This window comes from Choristoneura fumiferana, chromosome 17 (assembly GCF_025370935.1).
Source record: "Choristoneura fumiferana chromosome 17, NRCan_CFum_1, whole genome shotgun sequence".
Classification (NCBI taxonomy): Eukaryota; Metazoa; Arthropoda; class Insecta; order Lepidoptera; family Tortricidae; genus Choristoneura; species Choristoneura fumiferana.
In genome coordinates, this window is record NC_133488.1 from 19,843,117 (window position 1) to 19,865,295 (window position 22,179).

The 22,179-nt window shown below is 36.7% G+C and overlaps 1 protein-coding gene across 2 annotated transcripts in view; it reads left to right on the plus strand.

Moving 5' to 3' along the window:
* The first annotated feature begins 4,122 nt into the window (after nucleotides 1–4,122).
* The window catches only part of LOC141437073 (uncharacterized), a 168,116-nt gene continuing 150,059 nt past the window's right edge, over nucleotides 4,123–22,179 (plus strand). For both annotated transcript variants that reach the window (XM_074100286.1, XM_074100287.1), the window contains exon 1: nucleotides 4,123–4,416. The gene's annotated coding sequence lies outside the window, so the exon portion shown is untranslated. The remainder of the gene's footprint in view (nucleotides 4,417–22,179) is intronic.

Below are 22,179 nucleotides of genomic sequence, written 5' to 3' on the forward strand. Positions count from 1 at the left end.
CAGGAGACCCACTTGCTCGTTTGCCATCCAGTCGAATAAAAAAAATACTAGCTGTTAGCGTTAATTAGTTACCGCGTCCGCGTAGGATTCGTACATGGCTATCCCGCGGGAACTATGCAATTTTCCGGGATAAAAACTATCCTATGTCCTTCCCCGGGACTCAGGCTATCTGTATACTTACCGAATTTGATGAAAATCGGTTTTATTTTTTATTTTATGTAAGTATTTTAAGTTTAGGATGGTTTTATGTAAATAGTTTAAATTTAATTATTTAAATGTTCAGAATAAACTATACACCACATTTGGCAAATCGGTTCAGTTGTTTAGACGTGATGAGGTTACAAATAAACAAACAGACTTACAAACTTTCGCATTCATAATATTAGTGGGATTTCAAACGGGAACAGTTCAGGAAAGAACTAACGCTGTTATTTGTGAATATATCTTTTAATTAGTTACATTTTTTCATGATTTTTTTACTTTCCTTCTAGTCCAAAGTATTTGCCTACCTCAGTACCTAAAAATCACACTCGAATTATCAGCACCCTTGCAACGTTCGGGTGGCAAGATATCTCGTGTGATAAAGTTGTTTTTTCTCCCTTGTCGAATAATCTATTTCCCAACAAGCGGGGATAGCAAAGCAACATAACTAATCAATATTCCAAAATGTAATAAACATTGTGTATTATATCTCCATTTACCGTAAAGTTGCCCAACTAAGAAGTTTGCAACCAAATAGAAATCAAGAGTTCGCCCAATGAAATCTAAGTTGCCATAGAAACTTGCCTTTTGAGTGCCTTTCCTTGAAAGCCTTAGCCGATAGGGATATAGACTAGGATCTCCCTGTAAATTTTTTGTCTAAGTATAATGTTTTTTTCTCAATTTGTATTCATTATTATTAATAATAATAATTTATTTGTTAAGCAGGTGTACATAAAAGATCTTAAAACTTTCTGAATCTCCACTTTCTACTTAGAAATAGGCTTACAAATTTGAATTTCCTATAATATTGTTGTTAATTTAAAAAAAATATGGCTCTGTCCATTTGAGGACAATTTTGCCAGTGTCTAGTAGTTTTTGCCGTTGTACGGTACAAAATTCTAGAAAACGAAATATGAGAGGTAATGGTGGATGAACGATGACAGCGCGAAACTTCCTATAATAGAATCTTTAATACAACATTTCATGCAAATAATAATAATAAAAATGACAGTTAACAAGTAAATATCAAGTAGGTATGTCCACATAAAATATTAAAGTCAAACACCACATAACCGGCCACATTATCCGCCACATAACCGGATTGAATCTCGCATTTTAGGCAGGGCCCTAGACGAACACTTTTCTATTAGGTATTTCAAACTATGGTTAAACGGTCAATAAAATTATTCAATGTGCAATATTGTGCAATTTGTGCAATTCAATTGACGATTACATAGTTTGGAGAAGGCTTAGTGTTTTCAATGTTTGTTACTCAATCAAACAAACGTCTGAACGGATTTGGATGTTTAGCGTGTGCACAAAGATCTGGACTGAGACATAGGATACGTAATATCCCGGTAATGCGTTCTCCCCCTTTTTGCTTTAATCTATTGTTAGACTGTCAGATCTCATTCTGTCATTCGCATATAGCGCTTCTGAATTAATGAGATCCGACAGTATCAAGAGCACTCGGGGCTGTCAATTTGTAGGGTCGAAATTTGAGAACGAGGACCCAAGTAAACAAGCACGATTGTTGATGTTACCCGAAAATATTCCAAGAAGACTTATTACTAAATTTTTTTTTGAATACCCGTACCTACTTTGTTTATTTTCAGTTGGCATTTTACTACAAGTTAAGAATGCTCTTTCCCTAAAAGAGGTTTTATTCATGTCCTTGTGTAGCAAGGATTTTTACAACCGGACCCTGGCCTAACGGTCCTTTGTTCTGCAAACATTTACCCTGAGCATAGTAATATGGCTATTTAACATCTTGTGAATTACTTATATTAAGGGCTTGTGCAGATCGGAAAAGTTTGCTTTAATATGAAACAGGTTGCGCCAATAGCAGCCCCTTGCCTTCAAATTCTTTTTTACCCGACTGCCCGATGGGGGGTTATTTTCTTCGAGCGGGCTTATGTCGAAAAGGCTAGATGGTTTTCTACATTATAACATATAACAACTTCAACAAAACTGTTGCACTGACAACGGTCATAATATTTTAAAACGACGGCCACGAAAATAAATGTGAAGGAAGCATTAATTTTATTCATCCAATTCAAAATCCATGAGATGATGGTAAGAGACCGGATGGTATGAGTTTGATTCCATGGAAGATGGGTCGAGAGCTTGTGTGGTACGCTACTCGCTCTGACACGCTGGCTCCTTCCTCTCCATGGAACCTGTAACAGAGCCGGTGCAGCATCTGAGCCGGCTGAAAAAAAAGGTCCAAATATAGGGGTCTAGGCACCGAATACGACTTTGTCCCATTCGGTGTCGAGACCCTTCGTCCAAGGGGTCTTAGCGCTTTAAACCTTTTTAAAGAAATTTCAAAAAGGTTAGTAGACGACATCACAGGGGATCGAAGAGCTGGCAGCTTGGACAAAGAATACAATTTGACTATTTTGTATATGCTTTATAAATGAAAACTACACAATGCCTGTTATCGAATAGAAAAACAATTTTTAAGCTACCTTTACAAATAACAAAGTTATAAAGGTTTGACATTCAACATTAGACAGAGAACGACATACTGGCATGTGAGGTCACACGCCAGTACCGCCATACTTGCTTCATAGAGAAAAATCGTTTGAGAAAGAGACAGGGATATAGATTTTTCAAAAAATCACTATAAATCCAATTTTCAACCGTTTTAAATTTTCTCTTCGCTAAACACTACCTGTATATCTATATTTTAATAATAATTAAGATATGGCAAAATCAGGAGTTGCCAAATACCGTATTAGCTTAGCTATTCAAAGAGGAAACGCTAAATAACAAAGTTATAAAGGTTTGACATTCAACATTAGACAGAGAACGACATACTGGCATGTGAGGTCACACGCCAGTACCGCCATACTTGCTGCATAGAGAAAATCGTTTGAGAAAGAGACAGGTATATAGATTTTTCAAAAAATCACTATAAATCCAATTTTCAACCGATTTAAATTTTCTCTTCGCTAAACACTATCTGTATATCTGTATTTTAATAATAATATTAAGATATGGCAAAATCAGGAGTTGCCAAATACCGTATTAGCTTAGCTATTCAAAGAGGAAACGCTGCCAGCATCTTCGGGACCTTGCCTAAGGGAGGTAGGTACTTTAAGTAATTTGTTCTAGTTTTAAACATACTAAGACCTATTTACATGACTTTATGCACTTAACATTAAGGTTGTGTATACATATTTTTGTAACTTTGGCCGTGTCGATTGACTGTACACCTACATAATATGTTAACAAGTAAATTTTATAAAACAGTAATAGTCGCGTGACACCTATATTTCTCATAATATTATTAGCGCTGTGCTACAACAATCAATTATTATTTACAATGAAACTCTAATTTGAAAACTTATCCTCTATTATTGTATATTCAATTTATTTCACACGTCAGATGTCTATGATATTAAGTTTTAAAAAAATTAACTAGACTCAGAACACTTCCTTTTTCAACTATCACTGTCTCCGTCTAACGTTATATAATCCGTCTCGCTCTACTTTTCCGATTCGCGCCTGCGCAAAGCGGTTTTTCCCGAAAGATGCGGGTCAGTCGAAGCTGCATATACTGAATCATCTTAGTAAGCAATTTGAAACTTTTGTAAAAGTTAAATAAAATATATTCAGACGGTAAAGCAAATATAATAACACAGTTTTAGTGAACAAACGATATACTGGAAGATTCTTCTGCGTTTTCATGGACTATCCCTAAGGAAAACCTGTGTTTGAATGACGAAAAATTAAAAGCGATTTTAAAAACAAACAATAAAATTTTAATCTACTTGTTTTACACAAGCACACTTGACCATGATATTTCAAGATATTTTCAAGTACCTAGTAGGTAATATCGTTTTTTTTCGATTATGTTACGCAAGATGGGAGGAGCACCCTACGCAGCTTCGAGCGCCGCGGTCCAGAGTCAGCCTCCGAGCCCGCGGGATCGCCCGGCCCGGGACGCCGCCAATATTTCGCGAAAAACTAAACTAACCCCCTGGAAACCTAACCTAGATAACCTAAAAAACAGGAAAATCACCCCTTAAATATATCATCAGTTATTTTTAAATTGGTTACATTCTAAGTGGCCAGTGTGCGAACGTTGAAACATTTAGTGAGTTGTGAACGCTGATTGAAGACATTCTTTATTCGGATAAACAGTTTGAATTTGGAATCTATAGTGTGGTGAACATTTTAAGTTGGAATTTCGTTTTTCAAATGAAGGTGAGTTTTTTTAAAAACATGGCTTTAGTCACTTTTAGTTATGAAAAATACAGGACTTTAGTAATTTTTATATTTCTTCTTTGGTAAAAGTGAAGATAATTTTGAATAATTATTACAATGAATACAAATGACTAAATGGGGCTATTAATTAAGCATTAGCTTGTTACACCAGTTGAGTAAGTAATTTCTGTATTTTTAAAGAAATATGATAGGAAAACATTTATCTTCGACTCATTATTTGTTATCTGGTAGAATGAGGTTATTAAAAATGAACTCTACTAAAAGAATATAGAGTGTAGAGCATTTTTCGTCGAATGAAACCCCAACCCAAACAAAAGAAAATTCTGTAAAATCAGGGAAATTCAGGAGTCAACAGTAGAGTTTGGTGTAATATTTTTGAAAGACCTATCCGATACCATACTATCCATCATGAGAGAGGTGACAAAAAAATCCATGCCATTTTAGTTCTAGGTTACTAGCGGAAGTAACTTTTTTCTATTTTTTTGTTTTAATTCTTCGTCGATGTGAATATTATGTACGTTTGTACCTATCCCATGTCCAATTACAGATTTCTAGTACTCTCAGCCTCTAAGTTACGACGCGGATAGACAATTAGACAGAAAAAACCATATGACAAAACTATAAGGGTTGAGTTGTGGCAATTTTGTCTACGGAACCCTTAAAAGGAATTAATCTGGAAATGTACAAGCTCTTATTTACTTTTACCGAAGTAAAGTTTAGGCGATATTGTTAGAAGAAGGATTTACATCTATTTCCAGTGGCCGGAATCGTTTTTTGCAGAGTGGAGCGACGTAAGGTCAATGTTTAAAAAAAAACCAGTCAAGCGCGAGTCAGACTCACGTATCGAGGGTTCCGTTCAAATCTGTAGGTACCCATGAATATCCAGTGTTAGCAAAGCCCCTTTCCTAAGCAAAATGTACCCTAGTGTGAGGTCATTGTAGATTGATGACAGACACAAACAGACTGATATAAAATAAGATTTTCAGACTTTTCTTAATGGTTGTACTGTAAGAGCGCCTAACCTAAAACCTAACTTCAAGTTTCTGAGATGACTGGAAGGTAGACTCGGCGTTACGTTACGGCACACTACACTGACGCGTTTCGAACTCAACCAAAGCTCATATTCAGAACCCACATTTTTAGGGTTCCGTAGCCAAAATGGCAAAAACGGAACTCTTATAGTTTCGCCATGTCTGTCTGTCTGGCCGCTAGAAAGTTGTAATTCTGTACTGTATATATGTTAACTATGCCGACAAAATAATACAATAAAAAAAAATTTTTTTTTTAGACTTCCTCCCATAGACGTAAAGCGGGGGTGGTTTTTTTTCTCAACCAACCTTGTAGTGCGGAGTATCGTTGGATAGATCTTTTTAAACTATTAGGGGGTTGCGAAAACGATTTTGCGATTCAGTGATTTGTTTGCAAAATATTCAACTTTAAAGCGCAAATTTTCGTTAAAATAGGGGGGCCCCTCTAAAATCTAAACCGGTGGGTGAACAAATTTGAAAATATTCAGGATGGTAGTATTAAGTATATCAAACTTGCAAGAAAAACTATAACGGTTAAGTTTTCCTGAGAATTATTAGTAGTTTAAGGGGCTGTTTCACCATCCATTGATTCGCTTTAACTGACGGTTAAATGTGATGCCGTCTCCGTCTATTCGAACAAAACAAATAGAGACGGCATCACATTTAACCGTCAGTTAACACTAATCAATGGATGGTGAAACAGCCCCTAAGAGTAAACAGCAGCCTAAGGTATAAAATATACCTAAACTTGGAATATTCCGTACAAAACACGAAATCCTTAGAAAAATATTACTTAATTTTTTCGTAATGGCTACGGAACCCTATTTCGGGCGTGTCCGACACGCTCTTGGCCGTTTTTTTTGTAATGGCTATGGAACCCTATCTTGGGCGTGTCCGACACGCCCTTGGCCAGTTTTTTTTGCATAAACTTAGCTACGACTATCATAAATTCATAAGGTCGCCGGTGAGCAAAGGAATTGTTTCCGTTCATGGGAAGTATCCTATAAACTTTGATTCCCGACAATGTGTACGGAAACGACTTAATACCTACCTTAATGAAAGTCGGTAGGCCTCCAACAAGATGGAGCGACGACCTGGTTAAGATCGCGGGATCGCGTTGGATCCGAAAAGCACAAGACCGGTCTGAGTGGAGAGCCTTGGGGGAGGCCTATGTCCAGCAGTGGACGTCTTTCGGCTGAAATGATGATGATTATGATAATATCGTCCCAGTTGACACCAGAGATCTCTTACAGTTTTGAACATAAAACTCCCGTGAGACTCACTCATATTAAATATATTTACCCGGATAACTCACGTCTTAAATCGTTAGATTAGCTCGACATGTTTCGGGCTAATCCGTAGCCCTTTGTTTTCGGAGCAACGCGACTCAGCGGCTGCTGCAACACGCGCACTGCGCGCCGCCGCTCTGCTCGCGCGACTACCCGACGAAACTGACAGCGGCACACAACTACCCACGTTTTCATCAACATTTTAATTACAACTGTCAAATGTAGGGTAGCACACAACACTAACAACATCGCTCTGTAAAGGTACGCGTTGCTCCGAAGACGAAGGGCTACGGATTAGCCCGAAACATGTCGAGCTAAACTCGTTTTAAGAAGTGAGTTATCCGGGTAAATATATTTAATATCTCTTACAGTATCAGATACTTGTTCCAAACCACGGTCATACACTAGTTCACGGTCAGACACCGGTTATTTCAGACACAATCTTATACAGGACATTACGTAGCAGCGTGATTTGTTTTTCAATTGTTTCACTAGGTAAGTGTTATGTTGTCGTGTGCTCCAATTGGCCACTTGTCGCGACCAAATTGCCCTTAGAGTCTCATACATGTTTATTGTTATAGCTGTTTTTTATGGCTATGGTAGCCTCTGTCTTTGGTTTCGCTTGTGTGAAGTATGGAAATAAAAAAAAAAAAAACAAGTAATTAAAAGCAAGGACCTAGTCTAAATTTGTACGAAGCCCTCGGTGCGCGAGTCCCATGCACTTGGCCGGTGTTTAGTAATAACGATGATATAATATTTGACGACCGGATGGCCAAGTGGTTAGAGAACTTTACTACGAAGCTTGAGGTCCCGGGTTCGAATCCCGGCCGGGGCAGATATTTGTATGAATAATACGAATGTTCGTTCTCGGGTCTTGGGTGTTTAATAATGTATTTAAGTATGTATTTATCTATATAAGTATGTTTATCCGTTGCCTAGTATCCATAGTACAAGCTTTGCTTAGTTTGAGACTAGGTCAATTGGTGTTCCATGGTATAAAAATATGATATAATATAATATACATCAACAACAACAATTGGCGGAGTCTTGTGTCGGAGGCCAAGATCCACTTTGGGTCGCTGAGCCGGCGAAGTAAGTAAGTATAATATACATATATATATATATATTGCAATAAGTACCTAACTATTTAAGCCGTGTCGTCCCGAGTGTGCAATTACCTAGTTACTTTATCGTCCGCTAAATAATTTTCTGCATTGATTCAATGAAATAATCAAACTAACCAACCTATTTCAAAAACATCACGTATTTTCCTACCCTAACTATACGGGTGAAGTTTGTTTGTACCAACGTGCTTGCAATAAGTATACTGTTTAGTCGACATTCGACTTTAATGCTAAAGTAATAAGAGGGTTGCGAGACGCATGAATGGGGTGTTATCTGTTTTACGGATCCTTTGTAGTTATATGGATGAAAAGGTTCATTGAAATGGAAAGAAGGTATCTTCTGGGCGCAAAAAATACCTCGTATTGTACGATAATATTTTGCTATTTAGTAGCTTTTACGTGGATCTGTTTCTGAAATGTGTATCTAACTGTAGTTATTCGGGATTTACCTATACGAGCGTAGAAGTAAAAGCTTTGTCCTCGTCATTTTGGATGGCTGGGGGAGGCATATGCCCAGCAGTAGTCATCCTACGACTGATATAATGATGATGATGATGATTATGACTCATCACTTTATAGGTAAATTATATTACTTTACAGGATGTCTCTGATCATGGGGCTTTTAATCCAAGGTTGGATTTTACTCACATTCACATAACTGAGCTACTTTTGTTCTGCAACTGTTTAAAAATATGATCACTGTTAATTTAACTTTTTTCATACAGATTAAACGTAACTTTCGACGTATGCGATACGGTACAAAATTGACAGCACATTGATAAATGTTTATCTAAGGGATGTCAAATAAAAGTCAAAAAATATTTAAAGGCCCCCGTACCAAGTGACAGCGATAACACCGCCATGTCCGTCCGATACACAAATTTTAAGGATCAATAAATGTATCTCAATGGTTTTCATTTGTTTTTTTTCCTTATTTTTGTACAATACATGGTTTACACAAACATACTCATACATATTCATATTCCCATTTATAATAAAAGTTAGGATTATTTTGCGTACTATCCCAACCACGTCTTCACTTAACATTATCATAAAACATAACGTCCTCGAAAGCTTTAAAACCAAAGCACATCTAAAAACAGCAGCAGGCGTGTAATCCAAAAAGCGTAAACAAAGGTAAGCATTTCCCGCGGTTTCCCCCCACTTATTCTCAAGGATATTGCGTGCGGAAATCCCTACAAATCACCCCGAACTCACGGGGAATAAAGTCGTAAGTGACACATGTCGTGTACTTAGAAGTTTCCTGTCGTTTCGTTAGTTGCTGACGTGTTGTTAAATTTAAACCTTTATATTAATAGTGTTCGCCACAGCAGACATTCAAAGCTTTATTTTTGTATTTTTCCGGACTTATCTAACGATGAGATTTAAATCTTGAACTTTTTTCAATTTTGTCAATTCGCCACAGTGAACATTATGATTCAAGACTATGTATCTTTTTATATATTTTTTAATGTACAATAGCATTTCATTCGTCTCATTTTTGGTGGACATTTTTCTGTAAAACGGCCGAAGATTCTAATACAGTTTTTTAGTTACCTGGTAGAAATATAGGAACTATAACAAATAATCGAAAACGACATCGAAATCAATACAGCCAATTCGTAAAAAATGTGACCAGAAAAATGAGGCGGTTGTAGCGCTCGAATTTATAAATAACAAATTAACACTTAGAATAATGGCCGAATGTACAAAGCACAACTAGTATGTGCCACTTGTCACTGTACTTAATTTAGCCACATACTCGTAAATATTTCCATTAGTCGCGAAGCAGTCAGGTGAAAAGGCCAATTAAGTATCTGACATATTTTTTTCTAAACTGAGCTACATAAATATTCGAATTCAGTAAAACTGCACATCTGATTGATACGTAACACAGTCGCCTTTTTCTGTGTGACCCTGAATTTGCAAAATACTTTTATCAGATCCGTTCATTCATACTTCCCTCACCTCACCCTCCATTATTCAGTAAATCCCTTCAGAGCATAATGTAAGATACGCAAAATGTATACTACAATTGAATTGTGACAACTTGTAAAGCTGATTTACATCCATTCATCCATCCTTGCCTATAAACATCTCAGAATGAGAGGGCTTGGGCCGTAGTCCCAAGTGGGCCTTGGGATTGGGACCTACACACACAAATTTTCAAAACGGAAAATGTGCTCAACTCGCAAAGCATAAAATGAGCAAGATGCAAAAAGTACAAAAAGCTAACATTGTGTTGGTCAAAAGCTGTAAAATTCAATGGTATGTGTATAGTTTCCAATCCACACTAGTCCGTGTGGGAGCTACGGTCTAATCTAAACCCTCTCATTATGAGAGGAGGTTTGTACCCTGCAGTGAGATCCATATAGTTCGAGGTGATTAGTGATCTGATTGAAATTTGGATGAACATGCAGGACCAATCACAGATCCGTAAGTCATCACTGGCAACACACACTGTGAATTTGGCCTTCAAACACTGCGGTAATTTAGATGAAAAGACACTACGAAGCTTCCCGAACGCTGTCCAGCCGAGTCGGATTCGACGAGTTTCGTGGTTTTGTTTACGTTTAGTTAAATACATATGCAAACCAAGTATAGGTTCTAAGAATAACTTGTTATGATCCGGTATTTGAGCATAAAGGTAATGGAAAACAGGACACGAAGCTAAGTAACGTACATGCGTAGTTTGACACAGCGATTCGGATTGTAAATGGGCCGTTATCCCTGATATAGTGCCGGCTTCCCGTCTCGGCTCGCGGGAGGCTTAGCGGCGCCCTGCCTGTGAACGAATAAATTGAAGTGTATTGTAAGCTACAAACTATTTTGAATGAAAGAACTGTCGATAGTATTATTTTGCAGGTGGTAGGACCTTGTGCAAGGTCCGCCCGGATTGCTACCACCATCTTGCTCGCTAATCCTGCCGTGAAGCAGCAGTGCTTGCACTGTTGTGTTTCGGCGTGGAGAGTAAGACAGCCGGTGAAATGACTGGCACTTGAGGTATCCCATCTTAGGCCTCTAGGTTGGCAACGCATCTGCAATACCCCTGGTGTTGCAGATGTTTATGGGCGGTGGTGATCTCTTACCATCAGGAGACCCACTTGCTCGTTTGCCATCCAGTCGAATATCAAGTCGTTATCAAGCGGGCAGTTTGGTGGCTACCTAAGATTAATAATGTGATTGCACATTGTCAATAAAAAGATTTTTAAATTTATTTTGAGATTAATTTTGAAGTTCCCATACATAGCTATGTACAACGTCGAGACTTTGATAGTTTGTATTGCATTGCACATCACTAATGTTAGGTAGCCACCGAACTGCCCTCTTGATAACGGGGTATGAATTGAATTACATAACTTTTCAATACTTGTGACATTTTGACAGTTTGTACAATTTTTCTTTAATTGTTTTCCACTCAAAAAATTATGTCAAAAATTTCAGATAATATGAGTATTAAAATGGTAATATTGGATTCGCGCTGTCATCGTTCATCCACCATTACCTCTCATATTTCGTTTTCTAGAATTTTTTTACCGTACAACGGCAAAAACTACTAGACACTGGCAAAATTGTCCTCCGATGGACAGAGCCATATTTTTTTAAAGAAGAAGAAGAGTATTAAAATGACTGACTCTACATAGAGTTACTGATTTATACAGGTAGATTACTACCTATTTGTTTACCTGTTTGTTTGTTTTATTGTTTTTATTTTTATTATTATTATTCTTATCCATGTCACTTCACGTCATGTAATGTCACGAATAAATGTTTTCTTTCTTTCTTTCTTTCTTTCTTTCTATTTACGTACTTAGCGTTCTTTTTCTAGGAAAATCGATTTCTAATTATGTATATAATTTTATGTGATTGTTTGGACAACTGGATGGTGACGTTTAAAATAACATCTGCGAAAATACTAATAGTGATTATTAATCTGTAATACGAGTACTCGTAGGTAGAGTACAGTCACCAGCACCAATATCTGACACAACAAGCGTGCATAAATATCTGATACGACTCTATTTCTAGGGCCGGAAGGACGTGTCAGTTATTTTTGCACGCTCCGCTGTGGCAGATATTAATGCTGGTGACTGTACTAGAATACTCGTAGTTCAGCTCTTATTGATTTCGTGTGATTGACAGATGTAATAATTAATAATCAAAATCCCACGGGAACTGTGCAATTTTCCGGGATAAAAACTATCCTATGTCCTTCTCCGGGACTAAAAATGTCTGTATACCGATTTTCATCTAAATCGGTTTAATGGTTTAGACCTGATGAAGTAACAAACAAACAAACAGACTTACAAGCCCGAAACATGTCGAGCTAAACTCGATTTAAGATGTGAGTTATCCATTACAATATCATTAAATAAGATTTAAAATACTGTATTAACAAAAAAAAATCTTCATAATTATCGAGTGTGCTCAAAAAAATCACGAAAGTCGATTTAGGAATGCGTTCTGTAGGCCTGTAGAGGAAAACAACCAGACACTCGTAAAACAGACATACGAAAGCATTTTTACCCAAGCTGAATCGGATACGCTTCGCTAGCGCTTCTCATTCGCTCGGTCAATAATATAATGTCGTCAACATAGGTCACCGGTTTGACTTTAAATAGATTCTTTACAGTCTGAGACTGAAAGTTAAACCCTTTTGCTTTCTTATTTTTGATCAAATTTAATTGTTTTCCTACAACAAATTTTAATTTTACATTGCTAAAGTTAATTCTCTTTTTTCCTAGTTTTTCACACTTTTTGCATAAGACATAAAGTAGACGTCTAAAAGCCTTTGCCTAGTTTTATTATATTAAGCTGTTGTCGCTTTTACAAGATATTTCACTTAAATTTCTTTATTGCTGCATAAAACGGATGTAAACCGTCTGGATTAAAGTGCAGTAAGAGTAGAAAGTGCAGTATACTTTGTAGGTGTAAAGAAATCTTAAGATGCCCGAAGTTGTTGCCGCTAGTAGATACGTTAGTACCTAATCCAAATAGAGCTGTTAAAACGGGGTATGATGTAACATAATATTTTAATACATATAATGAATATTACACAAGTTTAAAATATATAAAACCAGTGAAAATAATTATTACAAGGCATAACAATGAAATGCATACAGTATGTTTTATAATAGTCCAAAGTCATACTGACTAAATGCATTGTACTTTATATATTTTGAACTTTATGACACTTACCTACCCGGTGCAACATTATGCAAAGTGAGGCTCAATTAATATTAATTTACTATTCTTTTATTTTTTGACATAAATAAATTCATTTAGTTATGTACTTACTATTCGATTATTTGTTTCAAATGTATCTACAATTTTTTCCGCGTACCGAATATGTATAAATAAATCTCTCTCTCTTTTCTTTTTAAACGGTTTAAGAAGCGTTCAGCTTCAATTTTGTCTAGCTTAATAGGTACATTAAATGATTAAGTATTTGAGAAAAAACACAATTAAAGTCGAGTGAAGAGACCAGGTAGGTACATATTACAAGTTGGAAGATTAGATACCGGCCGGCATGCATGCATGCGGTACAGATGAGCTTAATATGTTATGAAAAGCGCGACCTTCTAACCCCGTTTCTGGCTTTTCATTCCTTTAATGAATAAAATGCTCTTGCTAAACGTTTTCTTGGAATCCATGTCCACTTCCAAGTGCCTGCCTAGCACCAGCTGATGTTCCTGCCCCTTGTTTTCTTGTATAATAATTATTATTACCATCTTACATAAACAGCACAGCTTTGAAGCTCTCGCTTCGCTCGCTCAGCTCGCGTGTTGGTCTCAATGATCCCTAATACTCTTCATCGCTTTGCTTGTAGTCTTATAACTTTTCACAACCTAAATTGACAGAAAACTGACCAATTATACTTATAACCGAAATCTCTTTGAAGTTGGAAATATTTGGCCCCTTGCAGTGCTGGATACGTAAGATGGTTATATACGAAGAACAAGACGTTCTAATGCTCCAACTTCTGGCCGCTTGGTGTTCCATCATCAGTCCAGCGGGCAACCGGTGGATGCAGTGGTGAGTTGTTGTCCATTGTGGCGTTCTAAGGGGGAGGAAGAAGGAAGTTAATGGTTTGCATAGCCGATGGTTAGCTTGGCATTTGCAGGCGTGTAACCGACACACTTTTACAACAAAACTCAGTAAGTACAGTGGCGGAATGAAATGGTTGACCAGTTTTCAAATGTAGGTAGAGTCATTCACGATGACGCGTGCCGTGGTTCTTATTACAATGTCCTTAGCGTCTAATTTTGACAAAATCACGCGTCTTCGTGGATGGCACTAGGTATATCTACATTCATTTATACGTTGCAAGTATCTACATGTTACCTTTTTGAATGACATTATGTTATGACGGAATATGTCATACTCGGTCGATAAAGCAGCTACTGATAACTAGAGACCGGATTATATGCAATTGCATATTTGGATATGCATTTGCATATCTATCCGGTTATCGTCGGTTATTGCATATTTTAGCTACAATCTTGTGATGATGCATAATATTTCGACTAATAATAATTTAATTATTAATTATTAATAATAATTTAATTATTAATTTAATGTATAGAAAGTAACTGTAACTAAAACAGTATAAGTAGTCAAACTAGATCCATTTATTAGTAATATAATCTTAAAATAAAAAGATTGTACTAATAATAATAATAGGTAATATTGTTTTGTAAATTTAAAAGAAATAAACAGTTTAACAATTACGTACTGTTGTTTAGATAACAAAACAAATTATCTTAAAAGCGGAAATTATTTTGAGTGATTGAATTCAAAGTTTTAGTACTGAACATTTGGAACAGCACAGCTTCTTACTGTTGATAAATATTTATTTTGTTTGTTGATTTTCTTAATTTCATGTTGCATATTACTAAGCTGAAGTGGGACTTGGCTGGCCATGTTTGCCGCATGCCAGACGAACTTTGGGCCAAGATAACCACCTAGTGGATGCCTACCAACTCGAAAAGGCGACCTGGCAGACCTAGGCGGCGATGGCGGGATGAACTGGACTTCTTCTTGAAGGACTGGCCCTTGTATGCAGGGGACAGAGAGCAGTGGAAGTATTGGGGGGAGCCTTGCTCAGCAGTGGGACAGAATAGGCTAACAATAATAATAATAAAAATATTTTAGCACTTTTCATGAATATTCTTAGCATTTATCATGCATATTTGCATGCATATTTTGAAGCTTTTTATGTTGCGTAAAATCCGGTCTCTACTGATGATAACTTATACTGAGCAAGCAAAAACAGACCTTAAGGTGGTCAACCTTTTCATTCCGCGACTGTACAACTAGCGTGTTAATTACTCTTTCGGCATTTCCAATCATTTTCAAAATATGTATTTCCATGCACGCCTCATTTTCCTCTTCCACGTAGATTAACACACATAAATCTCAAACAGACCCAACGTCACAAACAGAACACAAAATACCCAAACGTTTAAGGAATAAGATTGTACTTCGTAGTTAAAAGAAAGTGTGTGTGTGTTTTTTATGTTTATGTGTTTGTATGTTTGTCCGTCTTTCACGTCGAAACTGAGCGACAGATTTTTTTGATTTTTGGCATAGAGATAGTTTATGGGCCCGAGGGTAACATAGGTTACTTCTTATCCCGGAAATATGCACAGTTCTCGAGGGAACCGCGCGCGATAACCGAATTCCACACGGGCGAAGCCACGGGCAAAAGCTAGTAGCTGATAATTTAACAGTTACCTTATTCGACCGGCAGGTACAACACTGTTAATAAGGCCGCCGACTTTTTCCTCGTTTAAGAGGCTTTGTCACCTTTAAATGGATTCTTTGTCTTCACTTCCTTTGTACTTTGAAGAAATAATTAAGCATTGAAAAGTTTCGTCGGCGAAAGAGGGTGTTTATACAAAATATTTGACGCAATTAAGATGTGGAATAAATTTTCGGTACAACATTATTATTCTTGTTTATACACTGTTTTTTTTTTAATTCAATAAACTTCCACAAATGGCTGAGTTCGTTGAGAAAAACTACTTGGTAGGTAGTTATCTTTTTGGCAAATTAAAAATAAATATTTTTGTAGATTATGTTACTGGTTAAGATCGCAGGATCGCGGTGGATGCGGAAAGCACAAGACCGGTCTGAGTGGAGAGCCTTGGGGAGGCCTATGTCCAGCAGTGGACGTCTTTCGGCTGACATGATGATGATGGTGATGATGTTACGTAAAGCAGATTAGCGCTCATACTGAGCAAGGGAAAATAGATCTTAGGGTGACGAACCTTTTTTTACTCCGACTGTTCAGTTGCTTCAGTCGCGGTAGGTACTTCAGTTTGGCGTCGTACGACCTACATATTATGTTTCAACCATTTGCTCCTGTCAAAGGGCCCATCCGGTATATTTTGCACAGGATTCTCGTCGTGTCAATATATTACCAACACAAACCGATTGAGATGCAGATGGGCCGTTACCAATCCGCTTTTTGATTGACGCTCGTCAGCCCGCCTGCATAATGAATTTTCGTAAATAAATTCACATAAAACCGATTTCCAATTTTACACGCGAATACATGTATGCTGGGAAAAGGCAAGCGTTGAGTGTAGGTATGAGGTGAACAGTGTAGCTTCACGTGTTAAATATTTTACTTTTTTAAATACACACGAAACACAAACCCTCTACAGGGTGAAATCTAGGACGTAATACAAAATTAGTGTTTCGTGCTCAGTTAATGCTGGGTAATATAACGCATTAACTCTTTTTGAAAGAAAGAAAAAGAAAGAAAGGTTTATTTTGGCTCCATAAGTACCACCTAAAACTAAGACTAAAACTAGCACTAAAACTATGTTACTTGGTGACACCACAGGATACCAAAAAGGGTCTCCACTCAGCATGTGTTGCCGCACATTATGTGCAGTAACGCTGGTTTTCTGTGGTTTTGAGTGGGTTTTGTGTGGTTGTTGAAATAAGTCTGAAAAAAATGTGGTTTCTATACATTATTGAAATAAGAAATCATGAACAATTTATGGAAACTGCAAATTTCATGGGACTTATTTCAACAAAAGAGTTAACTAATTGTATTACCCAGCATTAACTGAGCACGAAACACTAGTTTTGTATTACGTCCTGGATTTCACCCTGTATAATGCGTTCAAAAACTTGGAACAAATTTCTTACCCGTGAAAATGTCATTATTGCTGAGCAATAACATCGAAGTCGATTTTATTATAAGAAAACAAAGTAATTTCATTGGACTCCATTTCTAATATTAGTCGAGATATGTTTATAGAACTTTATTTCTCAAAAAAAATTCACTTAATGAGAACTTATACTAATATACAATTTATACCAGTGAGCACCATGAGGTGCACACAAAAAAAGAAAAAAGAAAAACAATACTTAAACAACTAAAAGAAAAGACTCAATTAAACCAATGTCGACACCACGGTACCTACCTACCCTCACTCAAGGAACTTACAACAGATTTATTCTAAATGAAATGTTAATTGCAAACAATCGAACGATAGAGAGTTGAGGCCCCATCTAGTTTGTATCTGAATTAAAAGAATAAATGATTTCACATAAACTACTATAATACACCTTACTCTTTATATTACTGAATGATTTCGCCGATTCGAGCAGCAATTTCTTTATCTTGTGCCAGTCGTACTCGATTAGGTACCTATTTAACATTGGCTTTAACGCAAATGCCCAAATAGAAAGTAATTTGTTTTCAGTCAGTATTTCAGATTAAAATATCGTTTGGCCATTGTCGATTAGGTACTACAAACGACCGACTTCTATTGACGTCCGATTTGATGCTGACACGTTACTAGTCCCTCTATCTAAATCTAACGAATAGCCTTTTATCCTGATCATCCTCTGTTGTATTGTTATAGAATATCTCTAAGCTCAGTGTGTCGCTTGACAAAGCCTCCTCTAACATTTCCACTGTTTTCTATCCCTGGCTACCCTTTTAAATTTGGTCGCTTGTTCGAAAAACCTCACATTCCCAAAGGATATCTCTCCGCTGTTTCTCGGGTTAGTTAACTCTAGGATACCAGTGTGTAATTTCATTAGCCTGTTTGTCTAAGGCTTTGACGTGGTCACACGAACGCCCGAGCGGCCATTTCCTTTGCTTTTACAAAGTTCTACGTCTCGTTTTTTAAGTGTTTAAACAGAACCTTGTCTAGTTCAGCTCATGGCTTAATTTTCTATGTCAATGCGAACATTTTGTCCCTCTTAAAAAAATTACTATGCACAGTTGGTATGCAAATGCGTAATGGAGAAGCTTAATTCGGTGCCAGAATGCTTTCACTTTAAGCAAGTAAGCGTTATTTCCTATTCATTGTTGCCTAATTTCCGGGTAGATGTCGCCTCTGAGACTCACTTAGTTTTAGTGAATCCGGAACCAGTTTTCATTGTAACCCGAAAACCGGGTTTTCCGGTTTTTTGACTTAAGCCAAAAGATTTATTCGCTTTGAAGTTTTTTGTTTATCCGTTTATGAAAATAAAAAACAATTACCGCATGTTCGTATGATTGTCAGTTGAAATCGCGTAGTTCGATTTGACTGTTTTAAGGTTCCGTACTTCAAAAGGAACGTTGCTGCCTTTATAATTAGTATTACAATACAATACATCATCCCAGCCTATATACCTACGTCCCACTGCTGGGCACAGGCCTCCTCTCAGAACAAGAGGCACCATTGAATTGCTTCGCAGATTTGTGCAGGTTTCCTCACGATGTTTTCGTTCACCGCAAAGCTCGTGGTAAATTTCAAATGTAATTCCGCACATGAATTTCGAAAAACTCAGAGGTTCGAGCCGGGGTTTGAACCCACGACCCTCTGCTTGAGAGGCGATAGGTCAAACCACTAGGCCACCACGGCTTTTACAATACAATACAATTACTCTTTATTGTACACCAGAAATAGTAAGCGATACAGAAAACAGGTACACAGAGAAAATTACAACAAACTCACTCACTATCACTTTGTTGTTCGTCTGTCAAGACTCTATTGTCTCATGTAAAGTGTCAAGCTGAAATTGATATCATATACTCCGGTCTGCCATTCCCTGAAGCAGTGAAAAAATCAAACTTGTTACATATTATATACAATAAATATACTTATTTGATATAACACTTTAAAGCTTCATGGTGATCATCAAAGAATCTAACATCTGGGAGCATGGTGAACGGTTGTGCTGCACTGAAGATGAGCTCTGGTTGAGTTCGAAACTTGTCAGCGTAGTGTAGTGGTAGTGATAGTTGGGTTTGTGTGATTTTGCGTGTTCTTGCAGTGCGAAGGTGGAGGTACTGCATGAACACACATAAACGTAGCTATCATAAGGTCGCGGGTGAGCAAAGTTATTGTTTTAGTTCATCAAAAATAAATAAATATTTATTTCATATTTATAAGTAAGTAGATTTACAGTACCTGGGCGCGTCCCTTTAGGCTAAAAAGCCCGTGTTAGAACGCTCCGCTCCTCCAATATTTTTAACACGTATTACTTATTCATTTTCACACGTATTACTTGTTCATTGATAAGGACCTCGGCAAAGTAACGCTTTATGCAATAAATCGTTTTAATAGGAATGCTAAAACTTGATTTGTGTAAAAGAAAATACCTTGAAGCTTAATCCTCGGGACTTGCGCGTTACGACGGAGCAATAAACCCCTCAAAGTAAGTGGGGCAATAGAAATCTCGCTGTAAATACTGACGCTAGTTGCTAGGAGAACGAAAAAGATATGTTTCTTAATTCGAGATACTAAAATGACGTTTCATGTGTTACCTGTTTATTGCGTCTCATAAATAGTGATGTGCCGCAACCGGTTATCAGCGAAAGATTTTGTAGATACCTATGTAACAATGTATGTGTGTCGTAAAATATTAAGATATGAACGGATCCGTGATGTACTAACATGTAGGGCACTTAGGACATTCTTGAAAAGGCAAAATAGGTCTAATATTTTTTTTTTGTTTTCATATACTAATCTAATATTGTTAAACTAACAATTTATGTATAACACTGGATATTCGTAGACGCCTACAAATTTGTACGGAAACCTCGGTGCGCGAGTTTGAAATAAAATTGCATAAAAAAGTTATTTCAAAAGTATCAACCTCCGCAAAGTAAAGCCCGGATCAAGTTCCTAAACATTTCAATTCTGTATAATGTAGGTACTACGAGTACATAGTAATGTGCCACAGGCACAAGCTTTTGTAAAAGAATTAGTTTTTATATATATTTTTCAATTTTGAATACTTTTTCTCTCATTATCTTGTTTTTAGGGTTCCGGGGCCAAAATGGCAAAACCAGAACCCTTATAGTTTTAGTAGCCATGTCTGTCTGTCTGTCTGTCCGTGGACTATCAATGCTAGAAAGCTGTAATTTTGCACGGATATAATATGTAAACTATGCCGACAAAATGTTACAAAAAAGCGTCCCCCTCCCTCTAAAATCTCTGTATAAAATTTGACAATATTCAGGGTGGTAGTAAGTATATCAAACTTACAAGGAAAACTATAACGGTTAAGTTTGCTTGAGAATTATTAGTAGTTTAAGAGTAAATAGCAGCCTAAGGTATAAAATATCCTAAACTTGGAAGATTCCGTATAAAATACTTATTTTTTTCATAATGGCTACGGCACCCTATTTTGGGTGTGTCCGACATCCGGATCTTATTAAACCTACACATGAGTAAACTAAGTAAACACGTGTTTTGATTCTAGTAGACTGGTAGACTGTAAAAGTGTATTTCTTGCCATTTGATTATGATCAGTGTATCTAAACAGTTATAGTGCCAAATTACTAGTAAGTTTGTAGAGCTTGTATTCTGTACACGTTTCACAATAACGCACGAAGTTGGCAACGAAACAAACAATTCGCCGCTGTCGTAATGTCCTCCGAATTTTCAACTCTAATTGGTGGGAAAGGTATCGTTGTATTCAAAAATTGCTTTGTTGGAAAGTTTTTGTCTAAATCGAAAAGGTTTCCCTTTACTGAGGTGTTAACTTATAAAATCTTTGCTTTGCTTGGCTTATAGAGGAAGTACCCTATATTTTTTACACTAAGAATATCTGAGCTTAGCCGCGAACAAATAAACATGGCGAATTAATAAGGGTTTAGTTTTTGCTATTTTGAACCCTAAAAACGATTAGAATCTGAACAGCAAATAGTCAATATAGTCATAAATAAATCGTGTCTGTAGCTAATGCATAAAAATATTGCTTCATTAGTATAAGCTTGCAAAAATATTGCGAACTACTAAGCAACGTAGTTTGTATTTTCTTAGCATAATTGCATTGCTAACAAAATTACAACGAATATTTATAAAATAAATAGACAATGTCCCAGAGTAGTGCCCTGCGAGACTCGTATCTCCTTCGCTCAGAATTGTAAAATATAGACGACAAATAGAAGCAAATTATACTGTAAATCTGTTTAAAAAATATACCTCGTTGAGTTTCTTGCCGGATTCTTCTCAACAGAGGTTTTTCCGAACCGGTGGTAGATTTTTTTTGACATTCATAAGTGCTTGTTATAGCCTAAATCAGAAACAATTTATTCAACGGTAACAACGCAATATCCGCAACAGGCTTCGTCAACAAAACAAATTGTAGCCTAAATTGAATAAAGATATTTTGACTTTGACTTTGACTTTGACTTTGAAGATATGGAAATATGAAAAGAAAATAAAACCGGCCAAGAGCGTGTCGGACACGCCCGAAATAGGATTCCAGAGCTATGACGAAAAAATTAAGTTATATATTTCCAAGGTTTTCGTATTTTCTACGGAATATTCCAAGTTTAGATATATTTTATACCTTAGGCTGCTATTTACTCTTTAACTACTAATAATTCTCAAGAAAACTTAACCATTATAGTTTTCCTTGTAAGTTTGATATACTTACCACCATCCTGATTTTTTTCAAATTTTTCCACCCACCGGTTTAGATGGGGGGGACGATCGATTTTAATGAAAATTTGCACTTTCAAGTTGAATATTTTGCAAACAAATCACTAAATCGAAAAATCGTTTAGCAACCACCTAATGGTTTTAAAAAACCTATCTAATGATAGCAATAATATAGCCGATGAAATAATCAGCAAATAAGGTATTTGACAGAACACAGAAACATCACGCCTGTAATCCCAAATGGGGTAGGCAGAGCACACGAAACGTTATTGCTTCGGAGCCACTTTTAGCAATTTTATGTTTTATGATTGACAAAAACGGTACAATAGTGACAGGTTGCTAGCCTGTCGCCTTACCTTAACTAATATCCTCAGTCGCCTCTTACGACATC